The sequence below is a fragment of the Aotus nancymaae genome, unplaced genomic scaffold (genome assembly GCF_030222135.1).
Source record: "Aotus nancymaae isolate 86718 unplaced genomic scaffold, 86718_ANA_hifiasm-v0.15.2.pri h1tg000059l, whole genome shotgun sequence".
NCBI classification, from domain to species: domain Eukaryota; kingdom Metazoa; phylum Chordata; class Mammalia; order Primates; family Aotidae; genus Aotus; species Aotus nancymaae.
This window is the reverse complement of record NW_026988473.1, coordinates 40,441,761-40,458,645: the sequence shown is the minus strand read 5'-3', so window position 1 is coordinate 40,458,645 and position 16,885 is coordinate 40,441,761. Positions and strand designations below refer to the sequence as shown.

The window sequence follows — 16,885 nt, the reverse complement described above, 5'->3', positions numbered from 1 at the left end:
TCTTCATGATCTAATCACCTCCCAAAGACTCCACCTCTAAACACTATCACATTCGGGATTAGATTTCAACATGAATTCGGGGCATGGGAAGGGGAATCCAGTCCATAACACCTCTCATCAGGCATAGTACTTGCTGGGAACTCCTTGTGTAGAAGGTGCTTTGGGGACACAGGGGCCTGGAGTGGAGCCCTTTTCAAAGATCCCAAATCCCTCTCTATATCTCAAAGATCAGGTCATGAGTGACTGAAGGATGGGACAGAGCAGTCAGGGAGATGCCAGTGCGTTTAGATTCAGAGGGCAGAACAAGAGCACTGCAGCATGGGTCAGATGGAAGGCTTCCTGCAGGTGGTAGGCTTTTAGCTGGACCTTGGAAAACACGTAGGAGTTATAGGTGGTGAGGAAGAGAAAGAGCAGTCCAGGTTTGGTGAAAAGGAAGATAGAATGTGCGGAGGGATGGAGAAAAGAGACTGAGCCTGGGGAGTTTTGTTCTCTGGGAAATCCTGTCTTTGAAGGCCAACCACTTGTTTTCCAGGCTAGTAGGTGCTCCAGTAGGTGGCTACTACAAAGCCACTGAAATAGCCACCTCTGGTAGCTGTGTCCCACTGTGCCCTTCAGCAGTAACCTACCCCAGTGCCCCTGGAACCATCTGTGTCAGGGGTCAGCCTTGTGTTCTTGGAGAGAAGCCTTCCAAAAACAGACTCTGATAGGCTGAGGCAAATAGCTGACTTATTCACAGATGCCCTGGGGCTCACAGTATTAGAACTGGCCACCTCCTAATGATTAAACACTACACAAACACTCAGTGACCAGGGTACCCCACCATAAATGGGCTGTAAACCAGAGTGGGCAGTGGCTGTTCCACCAACTGGGAGGAAGCGAGGCTACAGAAATGCTTTCTGTCCTAAGCAACTAGCCCTCCAGGCAAAGCCCAGAAAACAAACCCAGACCTTTCCTGCACCCTGGGAGGGAAGTTGGAAAGGGGAAAGGTGGGATTCTGAGGTCACTGAGAGTGGAAAATAACAAGCACCTCCCTCTCCTCCCCTGTGCTAGGTGCTCTAAACATGCTGCACTTTAACTTACATCACAACTTGGTGACAGCTGGCAATTGATCAGGATGGATTCAAATGGCATTCTGTATTGAGAGTCTATTTTATCAGCATATCCATTTATGAGAGGGAAACTACTGCCACTACCCTCAAGTTAGATGATACAGCTGATTCAGAGAGACTAGGTCTTTCGTCTGGAATCACACAGCAAGCAAGTGACTAGAAATAGGCCCAGAATCCAGGTCCTCTGACCCTGCAATACAAGCCCTCTCCATTATCTGAAGTGATTGTACTGAGGGGTAAATGACTCAGCGTGCCAGGCATGGGACACTGCCTCTCTTGTTCTACCCACACCCACTTCCCTCCATCTCTAAGTTAGTTCTACATGAGTTCAGCAGGTAAAAGAATCACCCCTGCCCTGGTCAGTTGCCTCTCCAGGAAGCAGGCAATTGGACCCTATTGGTGGGAAAGGTGAGAGATTCACACCCACCTACCTGCACACCTCCCACTGTTCTGGACGGGCCAGACCAGGGCTGTGGGCATGAAGCAGACCTTCACCAGCCTCTAAGAGCTGGGGATGAGAACAAAGCCCTTCCTTCTTGCTAGCCTGAATTATTGGGATCTGCTGCTCTTATTCTTCAGTAAGAAAAACAGCCATCCTGTTCATTGGATTTGGATTTTCTAGCTTCTGGTTTTGTCAAATTGTTAATAATAATATCTATCTCTAGTTGCTACTAGAGAGTATGGAGGGTTCATGGGAATTCAGGAATATTTGAAAAGAAAATATCTAGGAAAATTGTGTGCAGTCTGAGTAAGCCGCCTACCTCATTTGCTGGTGAACTCCTGAAAATTGGTTCCAAAACACCAGGGGTCTTTAAACTCCAGAGATGGAGACACGTCCGTCCAGAATCTTACCTGGAATTCCTAGTTTCAAATGTTATTACACTGGTCCTACATTCCCCTCCATATCACCTCAAAAGGCTTAATTTACTTCTTTTGTATGTTCCCCAGAACAGTTAGAATTGTAATGCCCAAAGGTGGTAAGTTTGCCAGGCCAAAATATCCTCAGCAGGAACCTCTAATTTCAGAATCCATGTTTCTAGTGTAATTCACATCTTCTTTGTCCTTCAGTTTCCCTTTCTGTCAAATGGGCATGTAAAGTCCTGGTCTCTCCTCTCCCCACTGCCGTAAGTCAATACTGGCGAGGAGCTCACAGGACCCCTAGGAACCCAAGGGCATTGCAAGTGCAGCGCTCTGGCCAGAGAAGCCTGGCTTCTCTCTACTGCCACTGAAGAATGACCACCTGGTGCTAATGGAACGTAAAGCAGTGGGCTCTGATGCTGGGCGGTTTTGTATTCTGATCAGGTTACGGTGACCTTTTTCAGAACCTCCTTCCAAGAGGGGCTCAGTCCTGCCATCCTCATAAATTCCCTCTCCCTCCCGGTGCCTTAGTGTAACTTAAGGGGGTGCTGAAAGAAGATAGCATCTAAATCCACTGGGTTGCTTTTCACATTACAAGCATTAAGCTCTCATCATGGACTACACTGGCCATGGCTGTTGCTCCAGATGCCACCAGATGTGCTTTGAGGAGTCGGGGTTTCTCATCTGCCATTCCTTCTTTCCAATGCTTCTTTTGATGCAAGACCTTGAACCCAAGGCAGTATAGCACAGTGGTTAAGAGCACAGGCTCCAGAATAGGGTTCAGCTCAAAACCCAGCTCAGCCACTTGCTAACCAGTGAATGTCTTAAAGTAAATTAATGCAGATAATAAGAAGTGCTTCTTGGTGGAGTTGTGAGGCTTACCTGCGATAATCCCAATAAATGAGAGCTATTGTTTGGAAGGAAGTTTCAGCTCCAAGGCAGAGCAGGAATGGAAGTGTCTTCTGATTCGTTCTCACTGGCCTACAAGCTCTCTGACAATAGAGACCCTCTCTGTCTGTCTTAACACTTTAAAGCCAAGGCCTGAGAAGAAACTGTCACATGATAGAAGTTCAATAAGTGTTTGAGAACAATTTCAATCCCAAGTGGTTCTCCTGAGTTTTAATCATTCTTTAAAAACAAAACAAAGAGAAATGAGTCCTGTGTATAATAAGAGAGATTTTCAATAAGGAGAGGAACACAGGGACAGGGAATCAACATTTCTGAGCACTTCATTGTGCCAGGCAGGGAGCTGAATGTTCGAAGTATTTTACTTCACTTCATCCTGCAGAACTCCTTAAGGCTGGTGTGTCCTTTACTGTTCATGCCAGAAAATGGAAATGAGGCTCAGAGAAGTTAACTTGCCTGAGGTTGGACAGCTGCATAAGCTAGAATAATAGTAGTAGCAGCAGCAGCAGCTAACATTTATGTAGTATATATAGTGAGTCAGACACTTTACCTAAATTGTCTAATTTAATCCTCCTGACAACCACTCAGATATCATCATTTTAAAAATAAGGGACCCAGCTGACTGCTGTGGCTCATGCCTGTAATCCCAGTACTTTGGGAGACTAAGCGGCGGGGGGCACTTGAGCCCAGGAGTTTGAGACCAGCCTGGGCAGCATAGGAGACCTCGTCTCTACAAAAAATTTAAAAATTAGCCAGGCAGCCAGGCCCAGTAGCTCACATTTCTAATCCCAGCATTTGGGAGGCCAAGGCGGGTGGATCACCTGAGGTCAGGAGTTCAAGACCAGCCTGGTCAACATGGTGAAACTCCATCTCTGCTAAAAATACAAAAAATTATCCGGGCATGGTGGTGGGTGCCTGTAATCCCAGGTTCTGAGGAGGCTGAGGCAGGAGAATAGCTTCAGCCTGGGAGGTGGAGATTGAGCTGAGATTATGCCGTTGCACTCCAGCCTGGCAACAAGAGCGAAACTCCATTTAAAAAAAAAAAAGACAAATTAGCCAGACGTAGTTGCACATGCCTGCAGTCCCAGCTAGTTAACTGAGATAGGAGGATCACTTTAGCCTGGGAGGTTGAGGCTACAGTGAGGTGTAATCGTACCACTGGATTCCAGGCTGGGCAACAGAGCAAGACCCTATCTCAAAAAGAAAAAAAAAGAGAGGACCAAGGTACAAAAAGGCAAAATAATTTACACATGATTGGTGGTAGAGCTGAGACTACACCCTAGTTTCCAAAGATTATTTTCTTCTTTTTTTTTTCCTTTGGAGACAGTGTCTTACTTTGTCACCCAGGCTGGAGTACAGTGGCACAGTCTCAGCTGCAACTGCCTCCCAGGTTCCTCCCACCTCAGCCTCCAGAGTAGTTAGGACTACAGATATGTACCACCATGCTCAGCTAATTTTTATATTTTTTGTAGAGACAGGGTTTGATCATGTCATCCAGTCTGGTCTTGAACTCCTGGACTCCACCGCCTTGGCCTCTCAAAAGTATTAAAATGACAGGCTTGAGCCACCGCACCCGTCCCATTTTCTCCTTGTCTCCCAGAAAGCATTAGTTTGGACTGTGTAGGTGTAGTAAGGACTCCATGGGACTTTCTGAAACAGAAGAATTAGGTGATTAAGTAAAATAGTGGCACTGCTTTCCCGAAATATTTTGAAAATGAGACTCCCTGTTCATATGCCCAGGATGTGTGAACAGAATTTTTCCTGGAGGTGCAGGGCAAGTTTGAGAGAACCTTTGAGTCCTCTTGGGGCCTTGCCTCATCTCTCCACATTGATTGGGTTGGCAGTATTCTTTTCACTGAAGAAACTGATCTGCTTTTCTGTGGAGTGAAATGACAGGTTAGAAAGGCTCTCAAAGTCTAAATTTAGCCAGCACAGTGTATTCATGTGCCGTGCACTCGGGTCACCAGGAGAAGCTAGATTTGACAGGTTGGCTGGCAGACAAAAGCCAGCCCTTGAGAAGTCAGTTCTCCTTTGAAAGGTAAGTCATACTAATTATTTGTCTCCATCAAGCCTAGTGTATGAGCCCACTGATCAGCGGCGGCAATGGGAGAATGGAGCGGTGGTACCAGGAGGCACAATTGCCACTGCTCTGGGGCTTCTGCTGTGATCGTCTTCCAAGACCGGCAGCAGTGCAGTAACTGCTTGCCATCCCCAGCTGCACACTTTAGAGCCTTTGCTTTATAGTGCTATTTTGAATTTGTAAAAACATTTTATGTTCACAAAAACAAAAAATATTTTTATAGAAGAGAAAGTTATGATACTTTACCCCTTGTAGAAATCTTGTGAAATTGGTCATTGAGGGAGCCTTGTTTCGTAGAGCAAAGTTGCAGAACTCAAATGTTTCAGAACTCTCAGCTTGTGTATTTTAAGTTTAAATCAGGCCAGGCATGGGTGACTTACACCTATAATCCCAGCACCTTGGGAGGCCAAGGTGGGCAGATCACCTCAGGTCAGGAGTTCGAGACCAACCTTGCCAACATGGTGAAACCCTGTCGCTACTAAAAATACAAAAATTAGCCAGGTGTGTTGGCGCATGTCTGTAGTCCCAGCTACTCAGGAGGCTGAGGCAGGAGAATTGCTTGAACCTAGGAGGTGGAGGTTGCAGTGAGCCAAGATCGCACCACTGCACTCCAGCCTAGGCAACAAAGTGAGACTGTCTCAAAAAAAAAAGTTTAAATTAGTGTATGTGTATGAATGCCTGTCGTCTTCTCTGTCTTTTCTCTATCACTTTTGACTCTTTTCAGCTACTTCTTGAGATCCAAAAACTTCCAGAGAGCTATTCCTGCCCCCTAATTTTTCCTGGAGATGCAGGGCAAGTTTCAGGGACACAAGCAAGCAAGCATGCTCGCAATCAGCATTGCTTGACCCTTAGGATAGAGGCTCAGATGAAAATCATTCACACCGAAGCTGTGTCCAGGCAACAGCGAACAGACTTTGGAAAAGGACTTAACCAGTATGAAAGATGACTAAATTTAGACTTGTGTATTTTTTTTCTGTTGCTTGTGTCTTTGATCCACTTGGCAGTTGAAAATTTAAGTTCCTCAGACCTTTTTTTTTTTAATTCCCTGCCCGCTTGTTTTGCTAGTTAAACCATTTGCACAGAGTGGTGTGTGTGCGCCTGCACATGCTTAATTTCCCTGGCATCTGATAAATGTTTTGAAATAGGATAAAGCTGGAAACATTTTTTATTACTTTACAGTGCTTTGCTTAAGTAGAATTGATTCTTTTCCTCGACTGCTGTGTTGTTGCATTTTTTTAAATGAATTAGATCACTCCAACTACTTCTCCTTCTTATCAGTCTCATCCTGTTTAACCATGACTTCCTGTAGTGCTTACTAGCAAATGAGACTTCACATCCCTACGTGGCTACACAGGCATCCGTGAGACCTCCCTGACCTTGAGAGAGGAATTTGGAATTCCTAGTCTGGAACGGGGAGAGATGAAGGTGCAAAACAAAAGCATAGATTGAAGGTTGGAGGTCTGAGGTTTAACCTTGGATCTACCCCTAAACTCTCTGACCTCAAGCAAGGTACTTCTCCCTCTGAGCTTACTTACTCAAATGTGGATTTGAGCCAAATGGCTCCTGATTTTCTTTTTCAGCTCTAAGCACCTAGAGTGACTTCAGTTCACCAGATAACCAACCCTGTATAAAATTTGAGATTTAATTATCCAAAATGAATGCATAGAGGCAGGTGCTCATTGAACTCATTGGTGTCTGAACAAGGCTCTAGAACTGGTGACAAATGAGCTGTGAGACAGTGTTGTGATTTACAGCTTTCCATGGGGTGACATCATAATTTTTAAAATGTTCTCTTTGTCAAAGAAGTTAGATAAAATGCAAACATCACAGTGAGATTTCTGAATTGGGAAGCAGAGCCGGAGTAATTTTCCTTTGGTATGTCTGCATCCCTGCTACCCGCGGCTTTTTTAAAAGCAGTAATGCCTGCCTATGAGCTTCTGATCCCACTTGGATAAAGTTCAAACTGTTACCAGGCTTACTATGAGATCTGGCTCCCGCTATTCTTCCCCTCCTTCTCCTGTCTTCAACCACACAGAGTTACTTGCTTCCCCCACACCCCCGAAGCCATCCTTTTTCTTGCCTTCTAACCTTTGAAGACATTCTCTTCACCCTAACCCCATCCCTCAGGGCTTACATTAAATGTCACCTCCTCCAGGAAACCTTCTCTAACTACCCTACACCAAAGACCAGATTGGGTGTCCCTCCTATTTGCTTCCTTGATAGCCTGAACTTCTCCTTATGATGGCACCAAATATATCATATTGTAAATGTCCGCTACTAGGCTGTCACTTCATCTATACTCTAAGCACCTTGAAGGCAAGAACCTATCTTGTTCACCAGTGATTCCTCATTACCCAGGCTAAATGAGGAAACTGCTCAGACAGGTAGCCTAGCTCCAGTCTGTATAGCTCAGCTTATTAGTGAAGCCAGAATTCACTCCCAAGCCTGCCTCTCTCAACCCCACCCCTTTCCATTCTGTAAGACTTCTCACCCTGACTCATCTTCCCCCTAATTGTGAAATTGTCTTTTTTCTTGAGATAACTTCTATGATTTCATAAGAAGGACTAGGGGAAAATGGAATTTGTTTTGCAGACCTTTGATTTAGAGACTCATTTGCAAGATTGCCTGCCCCTGTGGATCAAGACTGCAAATGAGAACACTTAGGTCAATTGGCTTAAATGGCACCGTGTCTGCTGTGCAAATAGGGGCTTAATAATTGTGATTCTCCTTTTCTCCCTGGAGTTTGATATACTTTCCCATCCAGATGCATTTGTGAGATAAGTGTGACAGCCCCCACCGACCTTTTTTTTTAATTTGTCAATTTTGAAAAATCAAAAAAACCTTTTTTTAATTTGTCAATTTTGAAAAATCAAAAAAACCTTTTTTTTAATTTGTGAATTTTGAAATCCAAACACGCGTCTTTGCTTCTTAGATTCCAGCAGCTTTAAAAGTCCTTGGATTTTTTTTAAAAAGGACCCAAGTCTATAATATATGTACAGCTGTGGCTCTTATCAAAATGTAGACATGCCTCTCATTACTGCTAATTGCAGTTCTGCCACTGGGTGATTTGGGCTCAAACCTTCTAGTTCTGTGACTGGTTATCTATTTTATAGCATTGGCTACTTAGGATACATTACAGTGTCTTCCATGCAGCTGCTCTTTAGGTAAATTAATACCTGGGGGTCTTTTTCTTTCTCTAGGAAACTTTAAATACTGTAACAGCCTTTCATTTAAGCCTGTGCAAGGCTTATTTCACCAGATTGCTATTTAGAAGTTCTAACAAAACACCTTTATGAATAGCGACCATAATACCCTTAATCCGCTAAACTTCCTGACATTTTAAACTAAGTGGATAGCTAGGAATGAAATCAGGCTTTCCCATCTCTCTAGTCTCTTCCTCTCCCCAGCTCTGCCTATGTCTTCAGGATCAAGGTGCTGGGGTGCAAATTCCTTCTTGCTATTAGGCCACCAAACTAGCAAAAACCAGGAAACACAATGTGGTTTTTCCAGACTCCACGTTATGCAACTACCTGGCCTGACCCATAACTTTTTTAAAAAGCAAGTTTTGATGAGGCTTCTGTTTCTGATAAAAAATTGGCATTTAAAAATATTCAATGTGGGCCGGGCACAGTGGCTCACACCTGTAATCCTAGCACTTTGGGAAGCCGAGGCAGGCGGATCACGAGGTCAAAAGATCGAGACCATCCAGGTCAACATAGTGAAACCCCATCTCTACTAAAAAAACAAAAAACTGGTTGGGCGTGGTGGCGTGCGACTGTAGTTCCAGCTACTCAGGAGGCTGAGGCAGGAGAATTGCTTGAACCTGGGAGGCGGAGGTTGCAGTGAGCCGAAATTGCACCCCTGCACGCCAGCCTGGCACCTGGTGACAGAGTGAGACTATCTCTCAAAAAAAAAAATTAAATGTGATTTTCTTTGTTTTCCCTTTCTTTTTTTTTTTTTTTGAGACAGAGTCTGGCACTTTCACCAAGGCTGGAGTGCAGTGGCGCAATCTTGGCTCACTGCAACCTCCGCCTCCCAGCTTCAAGTGATTCTCCTGCCTCAGCCTCCTAAGTAGCTGGGATTACAGGCACACGCCACCACACCCAGCTAATTTTTGTATTTTTAGTAGAGATGGGGTTTCACCATGTTGGTCAGACTGGTCTCAAACTCCTGACCTTGTGATCCGCCCACTTTGCCTCCCAAAGTGCTGGGATTACAGGTGTGAGCCACCACGCCTGGCTCTTTGTTGTTGTTTTTTAACCCATGTTTAATTTTGGAAAACATATTGAAAATGCAGATAAGCAAACAAAAGGGATAAAAGAAAAAGATTGTGATGTTGTATGCCACAGAGAAATCTATCATTAACACTTTAGTGCTTTCCAGATGTTTTTTTATTCATGTAAGCACTTAGATGTTTTATTTTTTGAAAGACCAAACATGTCTGGAATACTTACCTGCTATGAATCACACAATATTCTAAATTATTTACATGTATTGATTCATTTGGTGTTTACAACACCTCTGGGAGTAAGAACTCATTGTACAGATGATGAAACAGACACACATCGCTTAAGCAACGTGTCCAAAGTCACACAGCTAAAAGTGGCAGAGCCAGGATTTGTAGCTAGACAGTGTGACTCTCTAGTCTTTAATTTTAATTGCGTTATACAGCCTCTAAAAAATGAGAGATGTTTTATAATCTAACTTTGTAGTTTCATACTACAGCATGAGAATCCTTCTTTATCAGGATTCATTAGCATCATTCTTAATGGTCACACACAGTATTCCATTCTATGGAGGAGCCATCATTTGATTAACTCTCTTCCTACTGATGGATATTTAGGGTGTTTCACTTCTTTTGTTCTTATAAACAACAATGCAAAGACCATTCTTGGACCTAATGTATGCACACTAATGTGGGCTGCCAGTAAAGCCTGTATTTTATATTTCCCTTATAATTCTGACATTTGTGTGTGCAGATGATGCCTCTGAGGCACTACAGAGGAGCATAGTCTTGAGCATATTCTGGTGATGGGGCTACCCTGAACCATTCACACACTTTCTCTATCCATACTCCATTGTTCCTGGTACGGTGTTTGGAAGAAAGTTTACTAAGAATGGAGTTTCTGTCTAGGTCCAGCTAGCTGCCTGCAGCTGAACCTACAAATACAGCATCAGTTTGCATTGTGCTCTGAATTGAATGAGGACATTTATCTTTCTCTGTTAACTTAAGTGAAAGTATAGAACTTGAAACTATTAGGTCGGTGCAAAAGTAATTGCAGTCTTTGCTATTACTTTTTTTTTTTTTTTTTTAAAGATGGAGTTTTGCTCTTGTTGCCCAGGCTGGAGTACTATGGCACGATTTTGACTTACTGCAAACTCGCCTCCTGGGTTCAAGCGATTCTCCTGCCTCAGCCTCCTGAGTAGCTGGGATTACAGGCATGCGCCACCATGCCTGGCTAATTTTTTTTTTTTTTTTTTTTTTTTAGTAGAGACAGCATTTCTCCATGTTCGTCAGGCTGGTCTCGAACTCCCAACCTCAGGTGATCCACCCATGTCGTCCTCCCAAAGTTCTGGGATTACAGGCATGAGCCACCATGCCCAGCATGCCATTACTTTTAATTGTGAAAACTGCAATTACCTTTGCACCAACCTAATACTATGGTGGTACCCACTGATAGCATCACCCATTCATGGCCAGGTGCAGTGGCTCAAGCCTGTAATCCCAGCACTTTGGGAGGCCAAGGTGGGTGGATCACCTGAGCTCAGGAGTTCAAGACCAGCCTGGCCAACATGTTGAAAACCCATCTCTACTAAAAATACAAAAATTAGGTGGGCACGGTGGCGCATGCCTGTAATCCCAGCTACTCAGGGGACTGTGGCAGGAGAATCACTTGAACCTGGGAAGCAGAGGTTGCAGTGAGCCAAGATTGCACCAGTGCACTCCAGCCTGGGTGACAGAGTGAGACTCTTGTCTCAAAAAAAAAAAGACTTACTCCTGTAGACAGAAAGAAAGGGAGGGAAAGAGGGACCAGGGGATAGGGTTGTTGTTACTACACTCTAATACTCAAACCAGTGATGTGGCTATCTGTAAAGTCAAGAAAGTCATCCCCAATGTGCCAATTACCAGCCTCAAGGCAAAAATCCAGAGGTGATTAAGAGTAGTTTTAAGCATGGGCTTTGAAATCAGAAGCCTGGGGACTTACCATCAGTGTGGCCTTGGGCATGCCACTTAACCCACTGCTCCCCAATTTCTTCATCTAAACAGGATGATTATACCTACTGCATATGGAATGTCAGAAGGATGAAATAAGACCAGAAAACTCATCACAGTAACCACCATGATAAGAACTCTATAAATGGGAGCTTAAGAAAGCCCCAAAAGGATACCGATTTACGAATAAGGCAGACCTGGGTCCAGATTTTGGCTTTAGCAGTTTTTAGCTATGCGACCTTGAACAACTTACTTAACCTCTCTAAGTTGTAGATCATCTGTACATGGGAGATAATAAAATCTGTCATGCTGGGATATTGTGAGTTTTGACACCAACGTTGTATACAAAGTTAGTAGAGTCTCTGGTGCACTGTTGCTTTTCGGAACCAATAGCAAAATTTGTAAGCACTTTCTGTGTGCCAGTCACTCTATTTAACTTCTCTTCTTCCATTCAAAACAGTTTTGCTCTTAGAGACTAATGGTCAAATGGAAGGAGTTTAATCCTTAACCAGTCTATAACTTTCAGCTAGCCTGCCCGCTAGGCAAATACCTAGAATGAGTTGGGCTCTCTGCCAAGCTTTTTATTTTTTCCTTTCGTCATAGACAAGATTGTGGTTTAGAGGTTGGGAAAGGTTTTGTGAACCTATTTTATAGTCCCTGTAAGCTCGGAAGGGAAACAATGAAATACCAAGGCTAAGGTATAGAACAGGTTTTCTTATAAGAGAAACTGCGGGATCAGGTATTTACAGCATTTCTTACAATGCCCTGCCCCTAGAAAGTCTGCAGTAAATTCAAGGCCTGTCCCCAGTAGGGGACAGATGGATCATGAGTCAAATTCACAAGGCAAATGAATTTTCTTTTGAGAAGGAATTCAGTGGGAGCTCTAGGGGTATAGTTTTACAAAACATTCATACTTGGAAGGTCTTAGAGGACCTCTGGGGTGGCAGCCTGCTCAGTGAGCAGGCGAGTAATCTGAGAGCCACAATCAGGAAGTGATTTGGCCAAAGTCAACATGGTGACAGATGTAGAACAAGAGCTCAGCCCCGAACTTCTGTTCTGTTCCAGTGTTCTCTCCTCTGCCCTGCAGTGCACCCTACAATATGAGAGCTGCATGACCCTCATGCAGGGAAAACTGGGTGCAGGAAGTGCAGTGAGATCAGAGTCCCCAACTGTTGGCTTAAGTCACAGTCTGCCTAGAGGCTGCCCATGATAAGCACCTACAAGTTTCTTCTCCAATCCCTTCCTTCTCCCCTATTACACTTCCCCCTCCTCACCCCAGCCACCTGTCCCTCTCCCTCATTATCTCACCCTGTGGTAGACACACTCAAGGATGTCCTTGGAGCTGGATTCCCACTGGAGCCAAAAAGTAGCACTGAAACATTTTATTCATTCCCCATTCATCTTAATAGAGATAATAGTACAGCTGCAAAAATAAACATTTGAAACTCTCTCTATGCCTTCACAGCACCCTTAATAAAATATACATCTTCAAAGCCAATCATGCTCTTTTAAATCTTCTTTAATTTTCTGTTTTTTAAAAGACCAAAGCCAGGTGCAGTTGCTTAACATCTGTAATATTCCAGCACTTTGGGAGGCTGAGGCGAGAGGATTGCTTGAGGCCAGGAGTTCAAGACCACCCTGGGCAACAAAGCAAGACCCTGCCTCTACAAAACAATTTAAAAATTACTGAGTCATAGTCTAGGCACGGTGGCTCATGCCTGTATTCCCAGCACTTTGGGAGGCCAAGGCGGGTGGATCACCTGCGGTCAGGAGTTTGAGACCAGCCTGGCCAACATGGCAAAACCCCGTCTCTACTAAAAATACAAAAATTAGCTGTGTGTGGTGGTGCACACCTATAGTCCCAGCTACTCAGGAGGCTGAGACAAGAGACTTGCTTGAACCCTGGAGGCAAAAGTTGCAGTGAGCCAAGATCACGCCACTGCACTCTAGCCTGGATGACACAGCGAGACTTTGTCTCAAAAATAAAAAAATAAAAATTAGAGGCACAATGGGACATGCATGTAGTCCTGGCTACTGGTGAGGCTGAGGAGGGAGGATTACTTGAGCCCAGGAGTTTAAAGTTGCAATGAGCTGATATTGAGTCACTGCACTCCTGCTGGGCAACAGTGAGACCCTGTCTCAAAAGAGTAGTTAATTAATAAATAAAAGACCCAATTGCCACATGGATTTTCTTCTTTGGGTTTTTTCCTATTTTCCTCTAAATAACCAGATTTATGGTCACGACCAAAGAGGCAGGAGAGCCTCGCTCCAGACTGTTCCCTGAAATACGTGCAGAGCCTTCCAATCTGCTGCTACTCCTTATGGCCTTGGAAACAATGACACAGAAATTTTTGTGGCTGTTTTTCTTAGGGGTGTTTGGGATGGGGTTTTATGGAGTAATCTAGGTTTTGCTATTTAGAAAGCTACATCTGGGGACAAGTTTCAAAATTTTCACCAAAATTGTCAAATTTCAGCATTGCACAGCATTCCTATAGAGGCAGCCTGAATACAAATTTTTCTGGCTTTGTGGACAATAGTTTCCTTATCTTCTCCCCTATAATATGTTCTCACAGTTTACTATTTCTTTCTTTCATGGCATGTATCATGGATTGCAGTTAAAAGTATTTGTTTTTTATTTGACTGCTTGACACCCTCACATACACCCAACTATAAGCTCCAAGAGGGTACGGTAGAGAGAGACATCTCCTCTTTGACATACCACTGTTTCCCCCACACAATGCCTGGCACACAAAAGTCAACATTCAGCTGATATTTTAAAGAGAACAATCACTGGAAATATAGGAGGAGCGACTATAGTGTGGAATTTGGTAAATGAGTGTATCTCAATTGGACCAAACTCAAAAGTATGAGAAGCCACTGAAGGACTATGGGATAGCCTATGACTGGCCCTCGCCCACTGAGTGTCTTAGTGTCATGTGTTGGCAGAGTGACCTGGAGGTGTTTACTCTCCTAATGCCATGTCAGGGAAATCAAATAGGATTTGGCTCCAGTCTGTTGCTTAGCAGTTGTATGACTATGAGCAAATTAAGTTCTCTGAGCCTCGGTTTTTTTTTTCACAACATGGGGATAATAACACGTTAGAACAGTTCTTAGAATTAAATGAGATGAGCTGTGTAGGCAGGAAAGCTTATAAAGCCTAATTATCATTATCGTTGAGAGTAACTTTGACCTCATATGTCCTTTATTGGAAATGCTGCCATTTTGGAGTTAATGCAGCCGATTGGCCCCTTCCAGAAAAGACATCCCTGATGTTGGACTGAGGGTGGGAAATCTGGATTTGCGATTTGAGGCTGAAGATCCTGAAGATCCTGGCACCTGCGTGGTCCTGTTCATCAGCCATCTGTAAGGTTTTGTTAACAAGCCACTGGTTTCAGATTTAGAATGGGAAGGGCATAAGCATGGATAACAGATTGGATATTCTTCCTGCTGAATGAAGCCTTTTGTTTAGAGATTAAGGATTATGTGTGCTTTTACATGTGAGTACTCACAAATGTGAACTCCAGACAATCTCAACAATTAACCAACGAGAGGTAACAGAAACTGCAACTCCATAAGATAAAAAAATTTGAAGCTGAAAGGCAGCTCATTCTGTTTTTGTAATATAATTGGAGGAGGAGTATATATAATATAATATATTATAAAAATATAATATTTTGTAGTATAATTGGAGGTTGGAGCATCACCACTTCACTGAAAACAGTAGGGAGAAGGGGAGGGAGGGAGTGATCCGCAATCTCAGTAAATGTAAAGAATGAGGTCCCGCTTCCCAGGACCCAGTGGAAGCAGAGATTCCAAAAGCCAAAGCAAAAATAAAAATAGAAAATAAAAGAAAAAAGAACATTTACAGGAAGGGAAGCCCTCTTGCTTTTAGGTCCTAATTCCCAGAAAAGAATAGAGGAAATGGAAAAGGAAGAGGGGAGGTGCAGAAGCACACTGACTACATCTCGAACTATTTATTGACACCTCCCTAGGACCAGTTGTTATTAATGGGTTTGAGAGTTCTCCAGAGGATAGACTTGCTTTTCCACTAATGTCCCCACATCCACTTACTAGGCTTCAAACATGGTAGCCACCTTTCAGCCCCTCCAGTACACCCAGCCTCTCTCTTCCTCTGGTCTTTGCACTTGATATGTCTCCCACCCACCCCCCACCCCTTCGTCTGGAACACCTGGCTTTCTCCTTCTGATGGCTGGTTGGTGCCCTCTCATCTTTCATGTCTTCCTTTAAATGTCGCTTCCTGGGAATGGCCTTTCGTGACCATGCTATTTAAAGTAAGTGCTTCCTGTGTGACTCTCTTTCACAGCACTCTGTTTATTTCTGTCATCACTTTCACCGTAACATCCATAATGATTTTGCCTGTTTGTCTCCTCCGTGTAAAGAGCTGTCAGGACTGGGGCGTTTCCTTTTCCTCCCCCTTATATTCCCAGTGTCCAGTCTGGTATCTAGCAAAGGTTTTGCATTGACTTTTTGTTGAATGTTGTTCATTTTCTACCCCAAAGCTGCCCAGTTTCTTATAATTCTTGTTGAAAACCATAAACTCCCTGGTATGAACTGCTATACTTCAAAAGCTTTGCTAAAGATTCACACCCAGTAAAATTCCATGCCAGGCAATGCGATGTGTGTCACATCTTTTCATGTGTCCGATACACACAGATCCTCTTTTAAACCTTTATGTTTTCATTTTTGTTCATTCATCCAGGAGAGCTTTCCTGCCTTCCTCCCTCCCTTCCCTCTCTCTTTGTTCTATTACTAGCAAACCAGAAGAAAGCAACTGAACTGAGTATAATGCTGTTCCCAAATTAAGCAAACAAAAAGTCAGTATAAAAATGACTCACACCTGTAATCTCAGCACTTTAGGAGGCCAAGGCAGGAGGATCACTTGAAGTCAGGAGTTTGAGACATGGTGAACTCCTAGCTAACATGGTGAAACCCAGTCTCTACTAAAAATACAAAAATTAGACGGGAATGGTGGCGCATGCCTGTAATCCCAGTTGCTCGGGAGGCTGAGGCATGAGAATCACTTGAACCTGGGAGGTGGAGGTTGCAACGAGCTGAGCTTCTGCCACTGCACTCCAGCCTGGGCAACAGAGCGAGACTCAGCCTGGAAAAAAAAAAAAAAGTGAAACTAAAGTGGTACCATAAAACTCAGAAGCAGCTGCCCTTAACCTGGGCTTTATGGACAGGATTCAGGAGATCAGTGCGTCCCTTTAAATTTTGTGTAAAATATTGTTTGTACATCTTTTTTCTTGTGGACACACAGACCTAAGTTTCTGTCAGGTTCTCAAATGGGTCTGGGATCAAATAAAACCATTTAACTGAAGTCCTTGAAAGTCCTACAGCGTCCCCAGGAGACTGTGTAGCGTAATCAGTTCCATTTTGTCCTCCTATGCTTGGTGGATCCAGGACCACATCAGCAGTGATCTAGGCACTGGGAGGATATGGCTCAGAACAAAAGCAAACAGCACACCTGTGCTCAAGGAGCTCACTGTGTTGAGGGAAAGACAGACTGTTGAAAGATGATGTGTTGACTGGTCAACGCCATGAAGAAAACCATATGGTGGAATATAATTGGGCCAGGGTCTAAGAGGAAATCCCTGAGGAGGTGCCATTCCAACCAAGATCTGACCCATGAGAAGTGGGCAGCCATGGGGGATGTGGGGAGGAGCATTCCAGAAAGGAGGCATAGTGCAAGGGCCG

General features: G+C 43.9%; 1 protein-coding gene across 3 annotated transcripts in view; it reads left to right on the top strand.

Moving 5' to 3' along the window:
- NAV2 (neuron navigator 2) overlaps positions 1-16,885 on the top strand; it is a 769,613-nt gene that overhangs the window by 650,725 nt on the left and 102,003 nt on the right. The gene's annotated exons all lie outside the window — the stretch shown is intronic.